The following is a 27512-nucleotide window of genomic DNA, read 5'->3' on the forward strand; positions in this document are numbered from 1 at the left end:
AAAAGGGAAGCACCCCTCAGGGAAAGAGGGGAAGGAGATTAGGGAGGGGGGATTTAATGGACCCCAGGGTAGTACATATGACAGAAGTAGCATAGAGTAGTTGGGAGACTGCTAATCTAAGGCCTAAGCTATAATAAAATTAATAAGTGTCTGTGATATTATGCATCCACTGACACTTCTAAGAAATCCTGGTTTACTTAGGTACTGGGATTTACTGGAGAGCTATTCTTTTTCACCAACTGCAGGCTCCCCATCAGAAGGGAAGTAAAACCTTGCGCTCCTCAGTATTGCCCCACGCTTCCCTTCTCATCAGATATGAAGTGAGCCTGACATTAGTATTAAGTGTATGGCTTGTGAGGATCTGTATTTTGTTAATATAATAAAGATTCCATTCAGCACACATTATGTGCTTGGTAAATGACACTCAGCATTATGCCAAATGATAATCACTAACAATAATACCACTGACATGCTTATTGTAATATCCCTTTGAAGTCACAGACTCCCTCATGGACAGAAATCATGAAGCTATATCTCGTCCTGCATTGTGTAGACTTTGCTGTTGAGATTTAGAAAACCCCCAAGCATCAATAACTCTGACTATGGGATGATTGCTGTTAGGCAGGACAAATGACTGTCAGGAAGAATAAACCACCATGCTGCTCTCAAATGAGGCATGTGTGAGCTTCCTAGAGACCTAAGCATGGTTTCTAGAGCTGAGAATGAGGAATTACAACTGGAACTCATTACACATGGGTTTAGGAGGCGCTTGTTAACCAGGAGTGCAGCTTACAGGAGGTGCAGCTTGTTAAAGGCTAAAATAACTTTCGCAAAGTAACATTTCTTTTATTTTATGTGACTGCAATGTTTTCAGAGGCTTCCAAAGACTTGTAGAACAAAGTACTGGTTGTGAACCTGACAAAGTTTAGACTTTCAAAATAATGAATTAAATGTATTGTGGGAAAATGTATATTTTCCTGAAAAAGTAAAATACTGAAACATAATTTGAAATGGTAAATTTCAAATTAAAAATAAACAAAACTAAGGCAAAAGTTGTGGCACTTTGAGAGCTTTTGGCCTCAGTAAAATGTTGAAGATGTGTCTGGAGAAGTTCATAAGAATGGGTAGATGGTTCACCTTTATCTCCCTATGTTCTTATCTAATAAAGAAGGGAAAGAGCTTAGCCTAAAGTAATTTTCCTGAGTTTCTGGCCTCCAAGGAGATATCCTCCTTAATTTGAACTAACATATAAGGTGTCTTCAATTTCTTACAGTTTTAAATAAGTAAGAAGGCCTAAATATATAAAAAAATGCATGCTTTGTTATAGACAACAATTATTCCAGATTTTCTTCCACATCTTGAATATGGACTTATTTTTAAAGGGCATAAAAGTAGAAAAGGCGCTTTTTGGAAAAAGAAAGGAAGAGAAAGAGGAACAACAAAATTGCCTGGGGGAACAGGAGATCAACAAGAGTGAATATGAACGAAGTGTATTACATACATAAAACATACAGTGTGAATGGCTAAGACAGAATACTGAAGAAACACTTCAATGAAGCAGACACAGGATGGGGCATGTTCTGCTAAAGCATGACAAGAGGTGATCTGACAGGTGATGAAGGATTCTTTGCTAGTGACGCACATGTATTGGTCTGCCTTACACTGCAGAGTTGAGCTGTATTTGTTGGGACTCCACAGAGAGAAATGCACCAAAAATACTTCTGGTAGTGTACTGAAGTTTCTTGCCACTTCCAAGGACTTGGCTGACACAAGGCACATAAAGGTCTCATAATGTTTGGAGGGTATAAATAGGACTCCATGGTGAGTGATGGAGACAGAGCTTGGTTTGCTGGTATAACTATGTACACAACACTTGTAAGACTTGTATCTTTTCTGATTTTTGCTTCCCTGAGAGAGGAACAGTTGAGAACTTTTCCTGGTATTCCTGTTGGTTCCTTCTGCTGACCCGAGTTGAAGCTTAGGCCTAGCTGTCTCTGCTAGGTTGTGTCACCACTGTTGCTAACCTGGCTCTATAAAGCTGGACTGCTGGTATATCTGTGATTTGTCTATGAATGGATTAAGCTGTCACTGTCTGATTATTTATGAACTAAACTGCTGATTTCCAGAAACACACAGGGAAGTTACTCCAAAGAACCTTTTAAACAGGTACACTTCCCTGTATCCTTTCTTTTCTACTACCTCTAGTGGATAGTGGGCTACAAGAGAGTTTAAATCTTTAGGAACCATTATTTGAAACAGGATTTGAAAAAAATTAAAGTTACACACTTTCTCTTTTACTGAGGAATGTTGGTGCTACCCTTGGGATAACTAAATGTAGCCACCAAATACAAAAGTTCCTCATGGCAACCTGCATTCTGAACATACCATAAATAAGCTCAGTCTTTGTAAATCATTGAAACACGGCATAAAAATGCCATCAAACATTGTAGCTCAAATATTCTGAACATGACTCATAATCAGAATCCTATCCCTTCCCACAGGCATAATTTCCGTTTGATCCTGTCTGGATAAAGTCTATTGGGGACAAAACTATCTTTAGAAAAGAATTTCAGGTAATCGATGTCAGACCATGGGGGTCACTATGATGCCATCATAGTAACCATCAAGGTAACTGGAGCTAACATTTTGGCCATCCATAGCAGGCTGTGAGATTCACTCCTCAGAGTATGTAGAAGCCAAAAGACACTGGCTCACCATCTTCAGGGAGAGATATGCTGGAGCAAGGACTCACAACAGAGTAAGGGTAGAGGCAGACCAAGCCCTGGCAGATGGAGGTGGGCTGAGTAGTACAAATAAAATAAGAGGTAGGGCTTTGAAGTATCAATGAAGACTTAAATGATCACCAGCTAATACATGTGCCAGTGATTTCACTCGGGTCCTCTAAGCTTCACCTGTGTGTTACTGTCACTGAAAGGATAGTGAAACACATTGGTTAGATAAGATAAAAAGTGTCAATTGCTTACTAAGGAAAACACATGCCAGAGGCATTCAATAGTCAGTTTAAATTTATTCCCTTTTAAATTATCCTATTGTCAAGTGAGGGGTAGCAACAAAAGTTTATTTTTCTGTATAGTTTTCTTTCCTCTCCTTAAAAAATAAGATGTGGGATTTCATAAAATATACATAGTTTTAGTAATAGAAATAGTTAAGTTTTTCTTGAAGACTACTCAAAATATCTGTATTGTAGATGTAGTAAAAAAAAAACCATGAAACAACATTTTAAAACTTTTCATAGATGCAGATGCCAAGACAGACTTTGCCTGATAAGGGAGCTAACATAGATAGAAAAGACTGTGCCCAAGAGAGCAAACAGGAGAACAGAAGCTCAGCTAGGAGATTCAGTGATCCTGAGGGACAGAGGACAAATTTATGTGGCTTTAGTACCTTTAAAATGTATAGGCTTAGAATTAACCACCAAAATGTTGATTCTAAAAACAAGGCATAGACTATTCTTTGATGAGGTTTTGGGATGTATTGACACTCAAAGGCTCTCGTTCCCAAGCATGATGATCTGATTTCCATTGTTCACTGGGTGCCACACAGTGGAAGGAGAAAATTGACTCTCCCAATTTTACTCCAACAAACACATGTATGACATAGAACGTGCATCCAAACATGCACATATTTTCACACACCAAGACATGTACATAAACGTGGAAACAATACATGTAAGAAAGTAATTGGAACCCTTCAAGAATGATAATCTGATCATTTGATGATATTGAAATAATATCCCAAAATTATCCCTTACCTTAGTATGGAATTTGCACACTATTTTACAGAAGAAAAATGAAGGACTCAGATGTCAATCAGTTTTACACATCAGACAACTTCTGGGTTTTATAAAACCACCAGACATTACCTCTGACTGCCCTAATCCTAGACTGGCCAGCAGTAGTGTGGATAATGTTTCTTATAAAGCATGCTAAACACAGGAAACATCTTTGTACATATCTGTGTGGATGATCCACTGAAAACGAAAGTCATTTTCCATTTCCTCTTACAGAATGATGTCTCAGAAGAAAGTTTACCAAAAAAAAAATCAGTGTATGTTTTGTTCCTTGAATAATCCATCCTCTGTGCCACCTTGATCCCTGAGCCTTTAGATTATAGTAAATGTCTCTGAAAATTGTTGTCTGACAAAATTTCAATACCCTTTATTCTAGAAGACATTTGACAGAGATAGAACCTGGTATGGATGCTGAAGCTCGACTTTTAGCTCCACAGATGAGTCATTTAACGTCCTTACACTTTAAAGATAGGAATAAATTGTTCCCTGGACTATTTCACCCACTGGAACATTTATTGGTGAGATAATGTCTACAAAACAGAGTGAGTGTCTCACTAAAAAGCAATTTGCTGCATTTCCTGACCATAAGTTGAAAGTGAAACAGACAGAGCTCGAGATGGGGATGAAGGCAAGTGCCTGAGAGTTTACAGATATGTGGGATGGAAACAGAGGTCAACCACTCCACAGAGATTGGGGATGAAGGCAAATGTTTGTGTCTTCAGTGAAATAGTGATTAAGGCAGAGTCTATGATTTCACAGAGGTAGGGAATGGGAGCAAATAACTGTGATTTCACTGAGATGGGGTATGAAGGGACACCTCTTGCATAAAGAAGGGATTCTGCTGTTCTGTGATGCCACAACAGTGGAAGGAAAGGGTCTTGTATTTTTGATAACAGTAAATATTTTAATTGACTTCACAGCCACTGAGACATCTAAAATAAATGCCCTGAAACTGTCCAAGGATGACAAGAAGTGGACAAAAATGTGTGAAGAAATAATAAACTTTTTTATTCCTTTGAGAATGGGGTTAGTGTTTACAAAGGTCAGTGAGGGAACAAATCACTGTTCTCTAACAAATCTAATCACCCTCCAAAGACAGTGAGCTCTCTGACAGCTCACTGCATGTATGTCGTGCTTCACTCTGTTCAGAACGCCAGCATTGCTTTTCTTTGATCATGGTTGTCCTCTCCTGCTCAAGTTAAACGGTCCCATTTCATCTTCCATATAAAAAGCATACACCAGGCTGTTGTCTGGATCCAGTTTTTCCACCAAGCCTTTGTTTTACAACTCCTGTCACAGAGTCTCTGGCACCACATGCTGAATTATTTAGTTTTCCAACAGCATATTTCAGGCCTTTGTCTTGTGCACACCACTTCTACCAGGGATGTTCTTCTGTTTTGTACAGCAGTAGTGATACGATACTTTGGAACCAGGCCCTGCACCTGCCATAATTCAGCCACCCTTACTAAGCCTTAGGGTGCTTATTTTCTCCTCTTTAGTAACTTTTTGCTAAAATTGTATGATCATAACATCCTTATAACAAGCAATCAGATGGAATGAGGAAATTTGTACAAGAGAAGCTTGGGCACACACTAAGAAATCACATACTCTGCTGTTAGTTTTTGCATGTTCCTAATACATTTCCTGTATTTGAATCTTTCTTCCTTTTCTCTCTGCTGAAGGTGGTTTCTAACTCTTTATTTTGATCTCTTTTTTCTTACACACATAAAACGACAATCTTAATATGTTTGGAAATGCTAATCTTAATGTAGAACTTATCTACTCTGACATAAACTGAAAATAAAGAGATGTGCTATTTGTGTGACATTCTAAAAAATACTGGCTTCCTAGAATACACATGTTGAAGTGTGGAGGAATGGGGACAACATTCCTCTCTATGTAATTAAATTAACTGCAGGGACTAAAGCAACACATCTGTTCTTTTCTAGGAAGCACTGAGTCCCCAAGATTCTGAGAGACAGGTGGCTTTGTTTCCTTATATGTGGTAGTTTTTCAATTTACTTCTTTATGGGTATGCAAACACATAATTGTTTGTTCAGCCAAATATCCCAAAAGACTTTTGTCACAGCTTGGTCACAACACAAAGCATAGATGTTTAATTCTATTATACTGTGTGTTTCACACACTATGGTAACAAAAATGTTTGAATTTCAAAGTAGTTTCAGTTAAAATATCATTGTTCATATGCACTGATTAGAAGACATAAGAACAGAATATTGGACATTTGTTTGGAAATATACGAACTGGAAAAAACATTTAGTTATTCACAATGTATGCTATGCTAATTTGCACATTAAGGTACCGTCATATTTTTTAATAAAGTTATAGTGTATGTTATTGTAATTTAATTGAAAAAGCCAGGAAAGGCAATTTAAAAGACACAATTTTAAATTCTTAGAATTAGTGTTGCTATAACTATATCTGAAAACAATCTTTGCCATGAACAAATGATGTACTAAAAGACATAAGGTAATTGCATCTTGGGTGATAATCAAAAAGTTGAGTCAGAATCTAGCTTCAGGCACTTGGAAAATATTGAAATTGATTTTTTTAGTAACATAGCATTTGTCTTTAAAAAGCAAGATGAAAATCAAGAGGGAAAAGAGCAGCAAAATATTTGTCTCCATAATGGGATTTCCCAAACCAATGGGTCATACAAATAAAATTTAATGGAATATATGCTTCTTACGAATGAATACTTTCTAGATTTCTCTCCTCTACTTCTCTGCATCCCTGATGTCCCTTGCCCTCCTTCCCGTTCTTTATCCTACGCTTGAGCATGTCAATACAGCTTTATCTTTTCTGAAGCCAAAATGAATGGAAGATTTTTCTCTTGCCCTTCTTAGCTTTGTGCATTGGCTCAGCAGCAAACCCTTAAGTGTCTCTTTTATCCCATGTGATTAATGTAGCTTAGTCTATGAATCTCCTAGCAAAGGAAAATATTTAATTCTACCCTAGAGATCATGCCAATTAGAATAGCAAAGATCAGAAGCTTTTAGTTACTAAATGCAACTTTCAGTACTCTGACTGACTTTCCCTTGCTGTTTTTCTAGATAGACAGAGTCTTAAACTGTGCTGGTTAACAGCTTTTATTCAAACGTACTGTACCTCAGATCTTCAATAATGAAAGGAGTTGATGCAAAGAACTGCTTGCTGAGAGAAATCTAATATGGATGTCTTATGAGAGGCTCTGGCAGAGCTTTATTGACACAGATTAAGATGCTAGCAGCTAACCATCTAACTGAACACAGGTACCCCAATGGAGGAGTTAGAGAGAGGAATGACAGAGCAACCCTATATGAAGAACAATATCAATCAACCAGACTTTCCAGAGCTCCAATGGACTAAACCACCAACCGAAGATTATACATGGGGGGGAACCCATGGCTCCAGTCACATATGTAGCAGAGGATGGCATTGTCAGGCATCAATAAGGAGAGAAGCCCTTGGTCCTGTGAAGGCTCTTTTCCTCAGTGTAGGAAAATGCCAGAGTCTTGAGGTGGAAGGGGGAACATCTTCATAGATGAAGGGGAGGGGGGACAGGTGGGGGGACTTGGAAAGAGGATAACATTTGAAATGTAAATACATAAACTATCCAATTAAAAATGAAAGAAAAAGAATTTAATTACACTCACATACCATTAGTTTCTTATTGCCTTGTTAATGAATTTCTACACAATCATGGCTTAAAGCAACCCAAGTTCATAACCTGGCAGCTTTTCAATCAAGTAGCAATTTCAGGAGTTTCAAATCTCCATCTCCTGGGGCACTGTGCATTTCTACATGCTCTGGAAGAGCACTCATTTCCTTGTGTTTTCAGATTCTAAGTGTCTTCAAATCCTGGTTCCTAGAAACCATTCTTTGTCTTGAAAACCTATCCTTGTGACTCTCACTTTTTTTTTTTATAAATTCCAGCCAGAAAAATATATCTCAGCTATGATCCAAATGTTTATCAAGATTCTGTCAAATTTTAGGTAACCATACGTGTAATTTCCCTTGTTAAAAAACATATCTGTAGACTCTACTGATTAGAACATAGACATTGTTGGGATCCGTCATTCTACTTGCCTCCATGACTTTAGCAATTTCCTATTCTGTTCATGTTATTGGTAGTTTTGTGAATGAAATGCAAAAAACTTGATGTTACAGCCACAGTAACAGAGGAAAGTTCTATTTATCTCTAGGATATTTTCCTCAGTGTGCTTTCTTACATGCCTTTTGTATTTAATTCATTCATAAATCTCATTTTACCATTCAATATAATTCCTAATCATTACAGACAATTTCATTTTTAAGTTCATTTTGGGTGAAACATATGAATATCATCACTTTAACATAGACCACAAAACGTAGCTTCATATTACTTTTAAACCATTTAATGTGTAACTGAATATGCTAAATTAACATAGGTATTGGAGGCTATCTAAGGTACACACAAAAAGAATTTGCATTGAAAAAGTTAGCCAACCCATGAAAGCTAAAGTAACATTGTGCCATAAATTGTGACTGGATGCTAACAGCTTTCTCTTTCTAGATATAAATATGATATTGTGAACCTTAATTTTTAAATGAAGAAGCAGTCATATTATTGTTAAAAAATGTGGTATGCTGTTTTCTTAACAAATGACCCAAATTACAAATTAAATGCAAATATCTGATGTACATACAGCGATTAAAACTTGTCTTTTACATATAAAATTGCATGTCCCTTTTCTCTGTCTCATGCAAGCAGCAATCTCTTACCCCCAAACACACTCCCTACTAAAAAATCCGTAACCCTGCCCCATCAGTCCAGACTGGTAATCTCAGTTCACATGGCCTGATCTTGCATCATGGTGCGACTGCGCAGCTCTCACAATGGACGTGGCTAGTTTCAGGTGTGTGAGGAAGTCAGGTGCTAGTCATGAGACTTAGCTGCAGTCCCGGGCACCATCTTGGGACTGCTGCCAAACCCGCTCCCCACATCTCCCCCTCTTTATGTTTTTGGCAGAGAGAATGCCTGTCTTAGGCTGCCCCCTACAGCAATGCTTCTTACCCGTCATCGGGAGACAAACAGCTTAGGTTTGATCCCTATCTTAGGTTGGTGACATGCCCAGGGAGTCTTACCTGTCATTGACTATTTCTCTAGCATGCCAAGCCACACTTGAGGATACTGTCCCATCTCCACTGCTGCAAAAGCCTGTATCATTAAGGCTTGAGTTCTGCGCTGATGAAACTGTATACAGCAAATGCACCAAAAGGCCAGGACGCTAATAAGAATCAGGCATAGGGCAAGTCCAGCAATTCCAGCCCATTCTTTCTGCCGTGAGGCAATGGTGGCAATCTAATCAGCCAGTCCTCCAGCTAAGGACATGCTCTGTGTCAGCTTGAATCATCCTTTGTGGTGCGCTGCTATGGTTCTGGTCCACTGCCTTGCCACCTGTGAGTCTGGAAGCTTGAGCTGTTAGGAACCAGAGGCTGGTTAGCTTTGAGGCTGCGGAGGGCTCTTCGTGCTGCAGCAGACTTTGCGATCCGACACCTTTAAACTTCCCCTTTCCTACCACTTCCACGGTGACCGTCCACACGAGTGGAGTTGATATGGACGATGGATTGTCTCAATTCCTGAACTAGTCCATCAAAGTGTTGAGACCAAATTCCTGTAAGATACTGAGATATATTACAAGATATCTGAGCAGCATGACTGACATTCACAAATGGTATGGAGGTGACACACAGTCCTGAATATTTCCACTCACAACCCAATTGCATTAACTCCATCATAATATCTGCTTGTTCTTGGAGCAAATCGACCCTTTGATACAGCAGCAAAATTCCCGCTTTCAACTGACTGTTAATATTACCCTAAACATTTAAAGCTTCTGCAACACCTGTGGATAAATTACTTATAGCTGCTGCAGTCTGTACTACGGAGGTAAGGGATATGGCCACCGCAATGGCCGTGGCGGCAGAAACTGCTATAGCAGTAACAATGACTGCAGTAGTGCCAAAAACTCTCCACATTTCTGGGTGTAAGCTACATCCCTCTGCCCCACCCGGAGCATATGGAGGTGGATGAGGCAGCCCTGGAGCTGATGGTTCTACCTTTAGTTTCACTTTCTCTAAGCTGGCAGCGATGCTTTCCAGATTGTCTTCAGACATTTCCCCCTCGCTAGAATTTCCTTTGGTCTCTAATTTTTGAGAACGTTCCTCCCTAACCTAATTTAGTGCCTCATTTCCCTTTTGGAGCTCCACGCCACACCTTTCCTCATCCCCTATGCAATTTTTCACTAATTTCCACACTGGCAGCACTCCTTTTGGTAAAACCCCCTGCTCCTTGGCAAACCTCAAATCTTTCCCTAATTTCTTCCAACTGGGCATTGTAAGATGTCCTGTCACCGGAAACCACGGAGCAACCTGGTCCACTGATTTTAAAAATTTCTCTACTATTTCTATCTTTAGCCCAATTCCTTTTGCTTTTAACAAATCCTTGAGGGCTTGGTGAACTGTCTGAGCTGATGTTGAGTTCCCCATTGTGTTTGGTGCGACTTGTCCCAAAACCGGGAACCTTATAGTCTCAATCCGAGAGCTTTTCTCATCCCACTTACCTGGGAACTTACCAGCTAGCCATCCTAACTGCAATGAGTTCTGAATGAATGTCTCCGTACGGGCCACCACTTGTCGTCTCTGTCTCTGTCCTGTAGAAAGGAGCGACACCAGGATGTTCTTCTCAAAACAGTTTATTCAGGAACCTTTCTTTCTGCATGCAAGCAGCAATCTCTTACTCCCAAACACACTCCCTACTAAAAAATCCATAACCATGCCCCATCAGTCCAGACTGGTAATCTCAGTTCATTGGTCCATGTCACATGGCCTGATCTTGCATCATGGTGCGACTGCGCAGCTCTCACAATGGACGTGGCTAGTTTCATGTGTGTGAGGAAGTCAGGTGCTAATCATGAGATTTAGCTGCAGTCCCAGGTGCCATCTTGGGACTGCTGCAACACCCGCTCCCCACAGTTCCTGATATTCAACAAAACTAAGAACAAAATACTGTATGAAGCTTCCCTAGCATAGAGTTTGTGCAATCTGTCCTTAATTTGCTCATTTACTTATTTCCTGACTTAATTTTGTCTCTACCATCTCTCCCATGACTCACTCCAGGGAACACTACATCTGCCAATCACTTACTCACATCCCCAGAATGAAACTTAATATACTCTGTTCTTCTCTGTGTTATATTTCTCTGCATGTATGGTATAAATGTATTAACTTTATAAATCATATTTATCTTTGACTCCAACTTAGCAATTATTCCTTTATTTCTTCCCTCAATGTATTTGAGTCTACTATAGGTAGACTGCACTGTAGGTAGACAGAGTGTGATGATCCTACACACATGCAACTGTTGTTAAGTCAGTACTTGCAACTAATGCTCACAACCTCTTTAATCTTCATCTTCCTGGAGTGTAGAGTTAGCAGTCAATATGAAGCTATTCAGATTGTATCATATTACATTGAAATATTCAAATACAAAGCTGACAAACCACAGTTAGGATTTCTACATTGTGATCTTATTTTATTTTTAATTATGTGTTATGGCATTAAACAATAAGTCATATTTTGCACAGTTGAATGGAAAATATAATTACTGCAGACTAAGTCAATATCTTATGCTACTCAGAGATATTTTCAGCACAGTCAGTACTCAAAAAAGACAAACGTCAATACATTCTCAGGCTATTTGTTCCCTATCAAAGCATTCAGTGTTGCAAATCATCCTCATCTTTCACCGATGTCTGATGAACTGAGATAGGGTAATTGTAGTAAAGCTCAAACTGCAATTGCATGTTGAGTATCTATACCCTGTCACATTCCTCATAAATATAATCTCCATACACAAAGGATTCCATTTGTACTTTCTAAAGGACTCAGAGGACATCAATCCCTATGTTATTCCAGAGAGTAGGATTTTGTAGGAAGAAAAAGGTTCATTTGCATACTGGGGAAATGTCCTGATAGATATTATTACTGAACTATTTTCCCTAGAACATTATGTGTTCTTCTTTTTCATGTGTCTTATTTCCAAGGTGCATACAAGACACCAAGATCAGAGTACCATAACTATTTAATTTAATCAAGGAAATCCTTGGTACAAAGTTAAATTGTCTGAATACTACATAGAGTCACATTTTAATTGACTTTTTGTCCATTTTTGTACTAACCATAAAATTATTGACATGGAGAAAACTGTTTTAGGCAAACCTGAAATATGATACATAAAGTGAGGTTCTTGTTTCTGCTTTTATGAGGCATACCATAGGTCAGATGTGAGGCTTTTGAGGTGTGCAGACTAAGAAATGGGGGTACTAACAGAAGCCCTACAATCACCCATAGAATCATCTTGTGACTTCTATATTTCTAAAGCACACAGCATTCCTCTTGTTATATTGTATTTTTGATCAAAATGGCAACTTTGTAATAATTTATATGTCATGAGTTTATGATTATTCCTGTTATTCCTAACAAATGCCTAAGTTATTAACTATGCACAAAATTAAAGAAAGAGACTGCTCATATGCATACTCTAAAAGGCCTTCTGCCACTTATCTGGTAATTTGAGGGGTGTTCAAGAAAGGGCTCAAAACTATTGAACCCTTTGATATTGCACAAGGAACTGAAAATTATCTTACACATGGTAGGCAAACTCTTAATATGCCCCATCTCTACCCCTTTCCTTCCTTCTTAAGCCCCCAAAAGCATTAATTCTATTACCATAGCACCTCTCTATGGTATACTTCTTTTTTCTTAAAAAAAGATTATATGTATCAGTAAATGAGAAAATGAGAATTCGATTCCTCTCCAATTTTTTCTGTTGTAAAAGTGCAGTATAAAATTATACATACATAAATGATTTCCTTTTCTATTACAGGATAAAAGTATGTGCATAATTATTTTTTAGACTATGCAATCCTCCTTTGGTTTCTTAGATCTAAGGCCATAAAAGTTCTTATAGTTGTTAATGCCTGTTATAAAATAGTTCTCCAAAGGGATCACAGCCATCCTTTATACCTAATAGTAATTACAGGGTATGCCTCTCCAGTTCTCAAAATCCCATCAATGGTAAATATTCAGTGTTGTTAAGTAGTCTTTCTAGTAACTTTACAGTATAGTGATACTTCACAAATAACCTTATATAAATATTTTATATTATGTGTGTTGAGTTCCTAAGGATATCAGTAACACTAAAACACTGGGGATTATAGTATGAAAGCCTGTGTACAAACATTTTTGACTGCCTTCTGAAGCTAAAGGACACAGATTAAAGCAATGGGAAACCATGTATGTAGTCCCTTTGTGATATCAATACATTAACTTAGTCCCAATATTAATAATATTGGCTGAAGGACCCAGGAGTCATGAAAGATGTTACAAAGCTAATGCTCTTCTAGTTTCAAATCCATCATAGATGTTTAGTGATTGTTGAATAAGAGAATAAAATTTCATGAATCATGACATAACAAGAAGCATAAAAAAATAAAGAATAAATAAAATGCGGTTGAGAGTTACAGTATAAAACTCTAAGTGAAGCTTCATTTTACGAATCATCATTCCATTTCTATAAAATTGGACTAACATGTCAGAAGTTAAGGAGTCGGTAAGTGTTCCATTGGCTCCCTTAAACCATTGAATTTGTTAGAATAAAGTGATTTTATTAAACTGAATATTTAACTTCATTTAGATATTCATATTTTCTATATTATTTCAGTTTTACACTAATAGAGACAGTGTTAATTGTGTAAGGAAATCATTTTAGTTCTTCAAAATTGGTACATACATGATACTCTAAAGAAGTAGATCAAGTTCCATGAAATTCAGGAAATTTTTTTCATTTTCAGCATTAACTTTTATATAAAAATTAGTTTTGTTTAAAGATACTAATAATATACTGAGAAATTTTTCCTGATTTCTCACCTTCTAAGATTGTTGTTGGTATTATTATTATTATTATAATTATTATTATTATTGCCATTATTATTAATGTTGACTTCTGAATATATTTCAAGGACTTGTTTTCTAATATGTTTTATAGCTGATATAGTACTGAAGAAAATTCAGTAGTTTAACAAAATAAGATTTTATTTTCCTATACATCTTGAAGACATAGGTCTGAAGTTAATGTATATCAGGCCATATTCCTGGAATAGAATATCTGGGAATTAATATATTTAGGGGGACATGTCATTTCGGTCATTTTCAGTGAGATACTTTCTAGATTTTGGCAGTTCCTGATATCACTAGGTTGGTAGTGTGACAGCCTGAGTAAAGTAGGCTATGAATTAAGGACAGAATTGATGTTCCTCCAAGTCCATCTCTCTTGGTCTAATTTGCTTCTGTTTTCCCTTTTCTTTTCAGGCAATATCTGCTCATCTTCATCAAGGATAGCTACAGTTTTGGAAAATTTCCTGAACAGAATAACAATGGCTCAGGCTCTAAGATCACCTATAGATGAATGGGATCTCATAAAATTGAAAAGCTTCTATAAGGGAAAGGACATTGTCAACAGGGCAAAACAGCAATCTACAGATTGGGAAAAGGTCTTTACTAATCCTATATCCAATGAAGAGACAATATCTGATATGTACAAAGAATTCAAGACGGTAGACTTCAGAAAATCACATAACCCTATTAAAAATGGGGTACAGAGGGCCCTGGGTCCTGCTAAGACTGAACCCCCAGTGAACTAGTCTATGGGGGGAGGGCGGCAATGGGGGGAGGGTTGGGAGGGGAACACCCATAAGGAAGGGGAGGGGGGAGGGGGATGTTTGCCCTGAAACCGGGAAAGGGAATAACACTCGAAATGTATATAAGAAATACTCAAGTTAATAAAAAAAAAAAAGAAAAAAGAAAAAAAATGGGGTACAGAGCTAAAGAAAGAATTCTCAACTGAGGAATATCAAATGACTTGGGGCACCAGTGGAAAGGCAAGCCCTTGGTCCTGCCAAGGCTAGACGCCCAGTCTAGGGGATTGTGGGGGGAGGTGCATATTGGCAGGTGGATGAGGAAGAGAACACCCATATAGAACGGGAGAGGGAGAGATTAGGAAGCTGATGGACAGGAAACCAGGAAAGGTAATAGCATTTGAAATGTAAATAAGAAATACCCAATTTAATAAAAATGGAAGAAAATAATGTTCAACATCCTTAGTCATCAGGGAAATGCAAATCAAGACAACCCTGAGATTCTACCTCACGCCAGTCAGAATGGCTAAGATGAAAAACTCAGGTGACTCAGAAGATGCTGGCGAGGATGTGGAGAAAAAGGAACACTCCTCCATTGTTGGTGGGATTGCAAACTGGTACAACAACTCTAGAAATCAGTTTGGAGGTTCCTCAGAAAACTAGGCATAGTACTACCTGAGGACCCAGCTATACTACTCCTGGCACATACCTAAATGTTGCTCCAACATATAACAAGGATACATGCTCCATTTTGTTCATAGCAGCCTTATTTGTAATAGCCAGAAGCTGGAAAGAACCCAGATGTCCTTCAACAGAGGAATAGATACAGAACATGTGATATATTTATATAATGGAGTACTGCTCAGCCATTAAAAACAATGACTTAATGAAATTCTTAGGCAAATAGATGGAAGTAGAAAAATTATTTTGAGTGAGGTAACGTCAGCACAAAACAACACACATGGTATGTACCTACTGATAAGTGGAAATTAGGAAAAAAGTTTGGATATAATTCACAGACTATAGGAAACTCAAGAAGAAGAAAGACCAAAGTGCACATGCTTCAGTTCTACTTAGAAGGCAGAATAAAATAATCAGAGGAGGTACAAGGAAGAAGGGACCTTGGAGGGAGAAAAGAGGGGGAGGGAAAAAGTGGGACAGGATCTGGTGTTTGAGGAGACAGGGTGGGGGACAACAGAGGGCCAGGTAACTAAATGGCGGTATGCAGCAATGGGGGATGGGAAACTCGGGGAACCACTAGAAAAATCCTATATGTCAGGAAAACAAGAGGCTTCCAAGACTCAACAGGGATTACATTAGCTGAAATACCCAACAAAGGGGAGAGAGAACCTGTAGAGACCACATCCTGAGGTTAGGCATGGTCCCCAGTTGATCAATGGGGCCACTCACCCATCTCAAAAATATTAACCCAGAATTGCTCCTGTCTAAAGGAAATGTAGGGACAAAGAGTGGAACAGAGACTGAGGAAAAGGCAATCCAGAGATTGCCCCAACCCAGGGATCCATCCCATCTGCAGACAACAATCCTAGATACTATTGCTGATGCCAAGAAGCACTTGCTGTCAGGAGTCTAGTATAGCTGTCACCTTAGAGGTTCTGCTAGAGCCTGATGAATACATATGTGCATGCTTGCAGCCAATCAACAGACTGAGTACAGTGAACCCAATGGAGGGGTAGGGGAAGAAATTGATGTGGTTTGCAACTGCATAGGAGGAACAACAATATCATCCAACCAGACCCCTAGAGCTCCTAGGGACTAAACCACAAACAAAAGAATACACATAAAGAGACCCATGGTTCCAGTGTATAGCTTTATCTGGTACATATGGGAGGAGAGACCCTTGGTCCTGTGGAGGCCCAAAGTCCTAGAGCAGGAGAATGGTTAGACAGTGAGGCAGGACTTAGTTGGTGGGTGGGAGGCCACCCTCATAGAAGCAGGGGGAGGGAAGACAGTGTAGGGGGTTTGCTGAAGGGATACTGGAAAGTGGGATAATATTTAAAATATAAATAAATAAAATAACTGATAAATATTTAAAAAAACAAAGAAAATCCAAGTGATAGCCTTGCTTTCATTTACCACAGCTCAGAATTCTATGCCTTGTTACAATTTCTAGGGAATAAATAATTTTTAGAACATAAATGTGAATGTATGAAGCAGGTATTGGCTTTAAGCCAGAATGGTGGCCCTTTTGTAATAGTAGCGGAAACACAAGTTATTCTCTGGTGTCTGGAATCTGGCCATCTTGATCAGAGCCCACTGGCTTCTCCTCTGTTCATAAAGCACCTACTGTTTATTACATTTATTATACTCATCACATTATAGTGTTTTTTGGATGCAGATTTTACTCCCTGGGTGTTTTTGCAGCTTGAGATGTTTTATTTGTTTTGACACTTAGCTCAGGGATCACATTATAAAGCAAGACTAGGATAAATAAATGAACAAGCAAAACATTCTCTTGCCAATAAGCAGACTCTGACCACCCAGGAAAAGCATAGAGAAAGAAAAGTATCTAAAGAGAACACAGTAGACTCTCTCAGTCATTCCCAAGGTGTAACTGTGAGCAAAGGATACTGGTGCTGTTCTGGACGAATGAACATAAATTTCCTCTAAATTGGCAGACAATCCCCCAAAATAACATAATAAAATAGCCACAAACTAGAGTGAACACTTGGGAATCCAATGTCCTGCAAACCTGCATTTTAAAAATATAGCTAAATCGTGTAGGTTGATATGTGGTCACTTCATCTCCTAGATGAAGAAATAAGAAATAAGAATTCAAGATAAGAAATAGTGAAGAGAGCAGGGCAGCAGCTTACAGTGTGTGGCTCAGGACTGCAGTTTTCACCACAATTGGAATTCATACTTAGTAGCAAGAGAGATAGCAAGAGGCAGCTGCATAATTGATAAAGATTTTAAAGCTGAAAAAATGGTTGCATTATCAATATTAACTCTTTTTATTCACCTAAAATTACTGACTGGTTGTTGATATACAGCTTAGATGTTTCAGAAGACTTCAACTGTGCTTTGGTTATAAGTATAACACAGAAAATGAATCCACTGAAAGGGGAAAGGGGGTTTAGTGATTTGTTAATTGAGTTTTCTTCTTAATCTAAGAAATGTAAGGAAATTAATCTCTTACAAAAGTTAAAATCCTTAATCAAAAAACATGAATTCCTTTGGTAGCCAGTGTTATTAAATAAATTTAACTTAATTGAACATGGTGATGCATTTACATCTTTAATCGCAGCACTCAGGAAACAGAGACAGGCTTATAATTTCAAAGCAATCCTTGAAGTCACAGGCCATCTAGAGCTTCATAATGAGACTCTGTCTCAAAAGAAAATTTCAAAGGCCCTTTCTGGGAGAAATCAAAGTTATACTAAAACAATAATTTAATAGATAAATAGATAATTTAATCAAATAAAAAGTAGACTAAATTTATGCAAAAAGCACTGATTAATTTAGAAAGCATATTTTCATGTGAATACAAAGTCATGACTCACTATGTAGCTCTACCTATAATACATTATGTATAACCACTACCTACTCTGGGCATGCCCTCTGTCCTACCAAGTCCTTGTTACCTGAAATCTTATGCATCATAAATATTTATAGATGTGGACACATCAATGTATAAAAGTGAATGAAAGTTACCATCCTTCTCTTATTGGTTTTAACAGTTCTCACGAGGAGGAATACAGATTTTATTCATTTGAAGTTATTTATTCTCTCACAAGTATGACCATGCTAACAGTAGTCTTGAGTTGTAATTGTCTTAAATTTTCAATCCTAATATTCACATATGGAAAAGGGGAGACCCAGAAAACTCATGAATATCAGAAGACATTCAATGCCTGAGTCCTGTCTCCTAAATGACATAAATTGTAAGTAGCTACTGGTAGAGAGGAAACTAGTTGCATAAAGGACACTGGAATGCAGCATTCATTGGCCTTCCCTGATGTTAGGGATGGTTGTTTTGGTGATGCAGCTCCCAGAGTTATTCACAATTCTCTACAAATTTCAAGAAGCCCTTTTGTTCCCATACTGTAATTTAATCCATTTCTTAGTGTTGTCATTTCTCTTTCTTGACAGAGTGAATAGAAACAAAGAAAACGTAGGTAAGAAATATAACCATGCTTCTTTGGTTCACGATAACACTCTAATAATAAAATGAAATCTGTAAGAAATTGTTAAACACGACCAGAAATCCTCTAAGAATGATGTATCCTTTTAGTTAAGTGGGTCAATATAAATCAGCATAAAAAAATCAGTAACAAACATGGCATAAAAATCATGAAAATACTCATCACCGTAGATTTAAATAAACAAACCACTAAAGCATACTTAATAAAGTACATGAAACATTTCTGCATTGGAACATGTAATTCTTTGAAGAAAGAGAAGGAGAAGACTGAAGATGGTCACAACCCCCATGCTAATAGACTGAACCTCATGAAAGTAGCCAAAAACTGTCCTACCAAAAGAAAATTTAGATTTAGTACAATCCAGGTCAATATTTTTAACCACTAGGAAATACAAATTAAAAATATTTTGAGATTACATTTTACCCACATTAGAGGAAAAACGAGTAAGAAAACAAATGACCAAAAGCACTGACAAGTGCTTGTGAGAAATTAAAACCCTCATGTACTGTGTGTGGGACTTCATATCCTACTGCAGAGATAACCCACACAGCCATGTTCATTGCTGCTCTATTATCAAAGCCTTGCAAATGGAGGCAGCACAAATATCCATCAACATCAACACTGAATACTGTAATAAAAATTGTTATGAAATTTTCATGAAATAATAGTGATGTATACACAATAGAATTTTATCTCTGACAGTATTTTTTCTCTCATATATAGACCCTAACTTTTATTTTTATTTTTTATTATTTTTATTGAATATTTTTCTTTACATTTCAAATGTTATTCCCTTTCCTGGTCTCCCAGAGATAAGCCCCCTATCCCATCCCTCTCCCCTTCTTCTATGAGGGTGTTCCTCTCCCCATCCATCCCCCCTTCGAACCCCCCAAACATTCCCCTACAAGGTCCAACCTTGGCAGGACTAAGGGCTTCTTCTTCCATTGGTGGCCAAAAAGGCCATCCTCTGGTACATATGCAGTTGGATCCATGGGCCAGTCCCATGTATATTCATTGGGTAGTGATTTAATCCCTGGAAGCTCTGGTTGGTTAGCATTGTTGTTCTTATGGGATTGCAAGTCCATTCAGCTCTTTCAATCCTTTTTCTAATTCCTCTAACTGGGGTCCCGTTCTCAGTTCAGTGGTTTGCTGCTAGCATTTGCCTCTATATTTGACATGCTCTGGCTATGTCTCTCAGGAGACACAGTTCCTGTCAGCATTCACTTCTTAGTTTCATCATTCTTACCTAGTTTTGGTGGCTGTATAGATATGAGCCAAATGGGGGGGGGGGGCTCTGCTCCAAACTTTGCCTCTATATCCTCTCCTATGAATGTTTTTCCCCTTTTATGAAAGAGTGGGGCATCTGCATTTAGGTCATTCTTCTTCTTGAGCTTCACATGGTCTGTGGTTGTATCTTGGGCAATTCAAGCTTTTGGGTTAATATCCACTTATCAATGAGTGCATACCATGTGTGTTTTTCTGTGATTGGGTTACCTCACAGATGATATTTTCTAGTTCAATCCATTTGTCTATGAATTTCATGAAGTCATTGTTTTTGATAGCTGAGTAGTAGTCCATTGTGTAGATGTACCACAATTTCTGTATCCATTCCTCTGTTGAAGGGCATCTGGGTTCTTTCCAGCTTCTGGTTATTATAAATAAGGCTGCTATGAACACAGTTGAACATGTATCTTTATTGTATATTGGAGCATCTTTTGGGTATATGTCCAGGAGAGGCATAGCTGTGTCCTCAATTTGTCCAATTTTCTGAGGAACCTCCAGTATGATTTCCAGAGTGGTTGTACCAGTTTGCAATCCCACCAACAAATAATCCTATTAAAGATCTAACCTTTACTTTTAAACTTCAAAATTTGCTCACATGTGGTTAAGAGGGTTTGGAGCTTAACTAATTAAAATATTCCCAAAGGCAAAATTTTGTATTTAATGAGAGACCTCCAATTATTATTCACTAATCAAACAATGTACTGGGAAGAATTCTGCTATTCCAAGATCAAGCTAATTATAGCCAGGCTGTAGAGTTGAATTTTTAAGTAAAATATAAGCCAATTTCTCTCCCTGGTATAACTGCGCAATGTTCATGGGTAAAATTAGTGCAAAAATACAAGTAAAAGTAATTTTAAAAGTGTTTGTAATATAATACATATTTTATCGCTCATGTTGAAAAACATAGAGTAGGATGTAATGTATTCTGTTAGCTGCAGGCAGTATCAGGCATTAATAGTACCCAGGTATCTTGACTAAAGAAATTATATTTATTCTATAAAAGTGATTGAAAAATATGTGGGGATAAAAAAGAACTTGTCTTGTCAGTATGATGCCCTGAGTTCAGTCAGACAGAATTTACATTAAAAAAGCAATAGCCAGTCACAGAAATGAAGGATTTTAATCACAGTATTGGGTAGACAGTGACAAACAGACCATACTGGCTCATTTGGGAAGCCATTCTAGCCAATTTCATGAACTTCAGGCTAACAAGAGACCAAGAAATCCTCATTCAAATACTCTTTGCTTTTACAGTTCCTGAACAATAATATCTGAATTTATTCTCCTGCCTCTGGTCCAGTGCCCATGCAATGTACCTCTGAACACAGAAACATGCTCATATACCACTAATGTCAATGAGACCTAGATAAGTCAGTGACTTAATCCTGTCTTCTTATATTTTCCCCTGATCTTCAATATGTTAATTTTAATTAACCTAATAGTTTCAGAATGATAGCTGATATTTCAGAGCAGCAGAAATATTTGCTTCCGAACATCTTCTGTGATATGTGACCATCATTTTGTAGGTCAACTTGGTGAATGGAGAAGTAACCATTTTTTACAATTAAAAGTGTAGATGTTGCTCTGATGGTGTTTTCTTGATGTAATTAACATCTACAATGAGTTAATTTTGTGGAGTAGAAACCGGATTGTATGAGTGGCTGTATTCCATTACTAGAGTGTCTCAAGAACAAGTAGGGAAGAGGGTTAACAGGGGTGAATTATATCTGTGCACAGTGGATTCAGCTACTGACAGAGGCCTCCAATTGCCTGTCTTAAGTATACTTCCAATATGCATTTGACTTTGCTAGATAGCTCAAATTGTTTGAACCAAAGCACTGCAATATGTCTTTACTTGTGTGTTTTAATGATTCTGTGATCATTCTTTCACTGAACCTGATCTGTTCTGCTGTATGTACCCATAGAGAGAATCTTTCCTCACTGGCCTGGGCAGACTTACATTTGTCTTCCCATGGTAACTGTTATTAAAATTAAAGGGGTTTCTGTTTACTGAGATCAATTTCCTGTCACAGAGAATGAGGAGAGGAAAGACATAAAATTAATGCAAGATTTTGAATAGTTAATATAAAGGTAAGAACATGGCAGAATAGCTGCCACATACACTCAGCATACTAAAAAGATTTTGGCTGAGGATCACAGATTCATGGACTTGCCCCTTTATCTGCAATAAAACTGAAGAACTGAACAAAGTGAATCCAAGCATTATCTAGATTGTTCTGGAAAAAAATAATGTCCTCTGCAAACTCATAGAAATTAAACCCCCTTTTCCTTCTCAGCCCATAGCCCATAGTCTTCTCTCTATATTACAGACCCCTTTTCCTGATTCAGAGATTAAACAACCTTTCAACAGTTTATTAAGCCCATAGCACCACACACGCATTGTTACCATTTTCAATTTTAAATGATATATCTTCTTATTACTACAAAGAGTCCATTTTAATGGATGACAATATTATAGTCAATGGAATATGTTTGAGTGACTGTATTCCATTACTAGAGTGTCTCTAGTACAAGACTGAAGTGTATAGAACACAATGAGCTTATAATGAACTACTTATTCTTTGTTAAATTGCTACAGTTACATTCTTATTTCATGGCTTTATGGTTTTTTATTGAAAATTGGTTATCAGTCAAACTATCAATCTTTTCATTCTGGGGTAGAACTTCATGTATATTTTGAAGACAGTTCAGAAACTAATTGGCATGTTCAGCTCCATGGGAATGCTGGCTATGCTTCATTGAATGTCAATCTCTAAAAAAATGACTTACTGTTAAAATTGGAAAACTGTCTGCTTGGCCCACTGTTATCCTATTCTCAAATTTCATGTAGTGACAAAGCAACATTATTCAGAGTTAATATGATGGAGACATGGATATGAAATCGAGGGTAAATATTAGTTTGGAGGTTACATGACAAAGAGTCCTGTCAAAGCCACATCACATTTCTAACACCGTCTATATTCAGGTCTCCCAACATTATTCCTGGTCTTCAACAATCTAATTACAGTGTACAGCTTTGTATCAGAGTGAGGATGCAGCTCAACTTCTCATACCCACTGAGGAATACCTCCCACCACCATAATTGTGCATTGCATTAATTTTGATTCCATTTTTCTTGTTTACTAAGCTGACATCCAGTAGTGTAAAATATTTCCATTTCATGTTATATATGATATAATACAAAACCGTTATACTTATTAGTATACTTGAAACTTAGCCACCATTTCAGGACAAGCGTAGACTTCATAGATCTCCCCTTTGCATACCCTTTTATACTAACAATTCAATTCTACAGAAAATAATGTATAGGTGAGAACTTCTCTCTACTTAGAGAAAAGATTTGATTCTGACCATGTAAAGTCAACTGCCAGGGTTTTGTTATTAGTGTGGTTAAGAACACTCTCTCTTTTAAAATAATTTATCTTCAATAATTGGTTGTATACCATGTGCATGCAGGTGCCCATGGGTGACAGAAGAGGGCACTGGATTCCCTGGAATTAGTGGATGTGAGACGCCTTACATGGGAACTAAGCACTGAACTTGTATCTTGGAAGAGCAACCAGTGTTGATCATAGCAGGAGTGAAGTTCATTCTTACTGGAGGAATGAAATGGCAAAAAAATGGTCTGAAACTGACAAAAAAATTGTAACTTCATTCTATGTTTAAATAACTCTACATATTTTGTTCTAAAAGTTATCCATATAATAGAATACAAGGTGTTTGAAAGCAGGGCTCAAATTCTCCTTAACAATGGACTATGGATCAGGCTTCTGAAAATGTCTTATGGAAATATTAAAGCATGATTATTAAAATAGAAGAAAACTGCATGCACCCAGTGTTCAAGGGAAGGAATAGGCTTTATAAAAAGGTTAGGTATGTACATAGGGCACACTAGCCATGGGAATTGGGAAATTATCTAAGCAAGTAAGAAAAAAATTAGTAATCTCAGTCTCTACAAGTTGTCCTTTCTTTCTTTCTTTCTTTCTTTCTTTCTTTTTTTTTTATTAACTTGAGTATTTCTTATATACATTTCGAGTGTTATTCCCTTTCCCGGTTTCTGGGCAAACATCCCCCTCCCTCCTCCCCTTCCTTATGGGTGTTCCCCTCCCCATCCTCCCCTCACTGCCGCCCTTCCCCCAACAATCACATTCACTGGGGGTTCAGTCTTAGCAGGACCCAGGGCTTCCCCTTACACTGGTGATCTTACTAGGATATTCAATGCTACCTATGGGGTCAGAGTCCAGGGTCAGTCCATGTATAGTCTTTAGGTAGTGGCTTAGTCCCTGGAAGCTCTGGTTGCTTGGCATTGTTGTACATATGGGGTCTCGAGCCCCTTCAAGCTCTTCCAGTTCTTTCTCTGATTCCTTCAACGGGGGTCCTATTCTCAGTTCAGTGGTTTGCTGCTGGCATTCGCCTCTGTATTTGCTGTATTCTGGCTGTGTCTCTCAGGAGCGATCTACATCCGGCTCCTGTCGGTCTGCACTTCTTTGCTTCATCCATCTTGTCTAATTGGGTGGCTGTATATGTATGGGCCACATGTGGGGCAGGCTCTGAATGGGTGTTCCTTCAGTCTCTGTTTTAATCTTTGCCTCTCTCTTCCCTGCCAAGGGTATTCTTGTTCCCCTTTTAAAGAAGGAGTGAAGCATTCACATTTTGATCATCTGTCTTGAGTTTCATTTGTTCTAGGTGTCTAGGGTAATTCAAGCATTTGGGCTAATAGCCACTTATCAATGAGTGCATACCATGTATGTCTTTCTGTGATTGGGTTAGCTCACTCAGGATGATATTTTCCAGTTCCAACCATTTGCCTACGAATTTCATAAAGTCAGTTTTTGATAGCTGAGTAATATTCCATTGTGTAGATGTACCACATTTTCTGTATCCATTCCTCTGTTGAACGGCATCTGGGTTCTTTCCAGCTTCTGGCTATTATAAATAAGGCTGCGATGAACATAGTGGAGCATCTGTCTTTTTTATATGTTGGGGCATCTTTTGGGTACATGCCCAAGAGAGGTACAAGTTGTCCTTTCATAACATGTACATTCTTTCAAGGATCAGGTGAAGTGCCATTTCTTACTCTCTGCTCTCATGGTATTCAGCAAAAACCTTCTGAGCTTAAAACAATGAATATAACCTGTTGATTTTATTGTTTACAACTCTTGATTGTACTAAGAATAAAGCTTGGGCATTTAGGGACTGCATTGTGGGTTTTCTTCATAAAATTAATGAACATGCCAAGATTTGCCATCTTTTTTTTACTTTTCTATTATTTTTATACCTATTTTTATATACTTGTATGGGTTTACAATTTTGTTAAAATAATACAAGCAAATATAGAGTACATGAACTAAATGAGAGTAGGGATACTGTATTATGAATAAAGGCAATAGCTTCTTATTTTCTACATGGTTTGCAGAATTATCAGGATGGAAGCTTGCACGGTACCAAAACTTATCTTGAAAGAAAAGCATTTCCTCAGCTGTCAAACCGTGACTGCTTCTCACTGTGAAAAATTTAGTACAAAGACAGCCGTAATGAATTCCCTGCACACTGTCACTGCTTAGTATAAAAACTGTGCTCTTCAAATTTGACAAAAACTGATGCTACTTTGCTGATAAAAGGGTCCTTCTAGGTGACAGAATAGTTTAGGAAAGATGTGTCAAATGACATATATGAGACCAGGGATAAGACTGTATTTAAAAATGATTTTGCTGGGAAGCATATTGAACATGTTAGAGTTACCATTAGTTAATTAATCTACAAATCTTCTAGTATTAATTTTATTTTTATCTAGATGTGGAATTTGGACTTGATATCAATTTGAAGATATGTTTACACATTTATATACTGGCTTCTAAAACTAATCACAGGGATTCTCATATATGGAGCTCTTAATGTCTAGGTGAAACTATGAGATACATAATGTCTGATTTCAAAGACAGAGATATTTATATTTGCCTGAGCGGTGAAAAAATTGAATTACAGTATTCTTGGTTTTTCAAACACAGGTGCAGGATGACTTCATATGAGGCTTATTGTAGTTGTACTGTCTTCAGAAGTACAAAAGGCTAAGCTAACTTGAACATAAAGAGTGGAACATGATATTAAATATTGATATAATTCTCCACACTCTCCCAAATCCTTCCTGTGATGAAACCACAAAAATTACTGTGATATAGAGACTATGATTCACACAAAATTCAATTCCAGGGTGTTTAGAAGATATATTCTATTTTAACAATCCTGCTTTCAGCCTAATCCTTTTCTTTGTCTTGTCATATTTCTTTATTTGCATAGGCCAAATAAAACCAAGAGACCAGTCCTGGGTACCTGTTGTACCAAAGGAAACAATATGTAGGTGTCTATGTCTTGCATGAGAATTAGGCACTGACCTTGTGTCTCTGGAAGATCACCAATGGTGATCATGACAAGAGTGAGGTTTAGCTTTACTGGTGGAAAGAAAAAAAAAAGAAGAAAGAAAAGAGAAAGGTCTGGTCTGCAGGTCTGCAAGTGTCTATGTAGACATTGTGACAGTTGGAAAATGCAAATTGCAAAGAGAATATTTAAAAATTGTAAAATACATAAAAGGGAGTGATTAGCATGTCTTACCCAGAATCTATTTTATCTTTTATTAACAGTATCATAAACTAACTAGCTGAATATGTCTAGCCACTAGACTAAATTTAAGTCCATATAAGTATATACTCCTTCTGTTTTTAGAGATAAGTTCTGTTTGATCAGTCATGAATTTCGAACTTTCATAACTTTCAGAAGTAATTAGATTCTTCAGAAAATGCTAAGGTGAAAATTTAGGAAGAATAGTGAAAAGCCAATCACCAAGTCTCATTTCCTTCAATAAGTCTCTTCTTCACTCATATTCCAGCATTTAATGGAAGGTTCATGTATTTATCCTATAGCAAATAATTTCTGCACACAAACTAGTAGTCTAGGAGTTTCACCTCAGAAATGGCTTTGAATATTAAAATAAGTTCTCATAACTCAAGAGTTATGAATAGAAAGACAGTAAGGACATGGCTTTCTTTGTAACTTTTAAATGAATAGAAGTAGATAAAAATTTAGATAGATAGATAGATAGATAGATAGATAGATAGATAGATAGATAGATAGATAGATCATAGATAGAGAGATAGAGAGATGTTGCTTGAAATACAAAAAAATGCAACCCATGATATCACCAGCTATGCTCTGGTAACATGGTTTCCCAGTCCTCAAGTTCCCAATAGTCCTCATACAGCAGCCTCTGAACTCAACATTCTCTTTCTGCAGATCCTGCTCACTCACATTTCTAGCCAACTGTTCCCTGTGGTTAGCTGTCACAAATTCTCAAAACCATGTAAAATTAAAACTCTAGAGGCCTGTAATTTTTTGGTCAGATGTATATTAGTGAATTCTCAACTCACAAAGTGCCCATACAATGAACTCAGAGCTAATTCATATTGCTATAACCTGCCTATCTAGATTAGACAAATT

This window comes from Rattus norvegicus, chromosome 1, assembly GCF_036323735.1.
Source record: "Rattus norvegicus strain BN/NHsdMcwi chromosome 1, GRCr8, whole genome shotgun sequence".
Taxonomy (NCBI): Eukaryota; Metazoa; Chordata; class Mammalia; order Rodentia; family Muridae; genus Rattus; species Rattus norvegicus.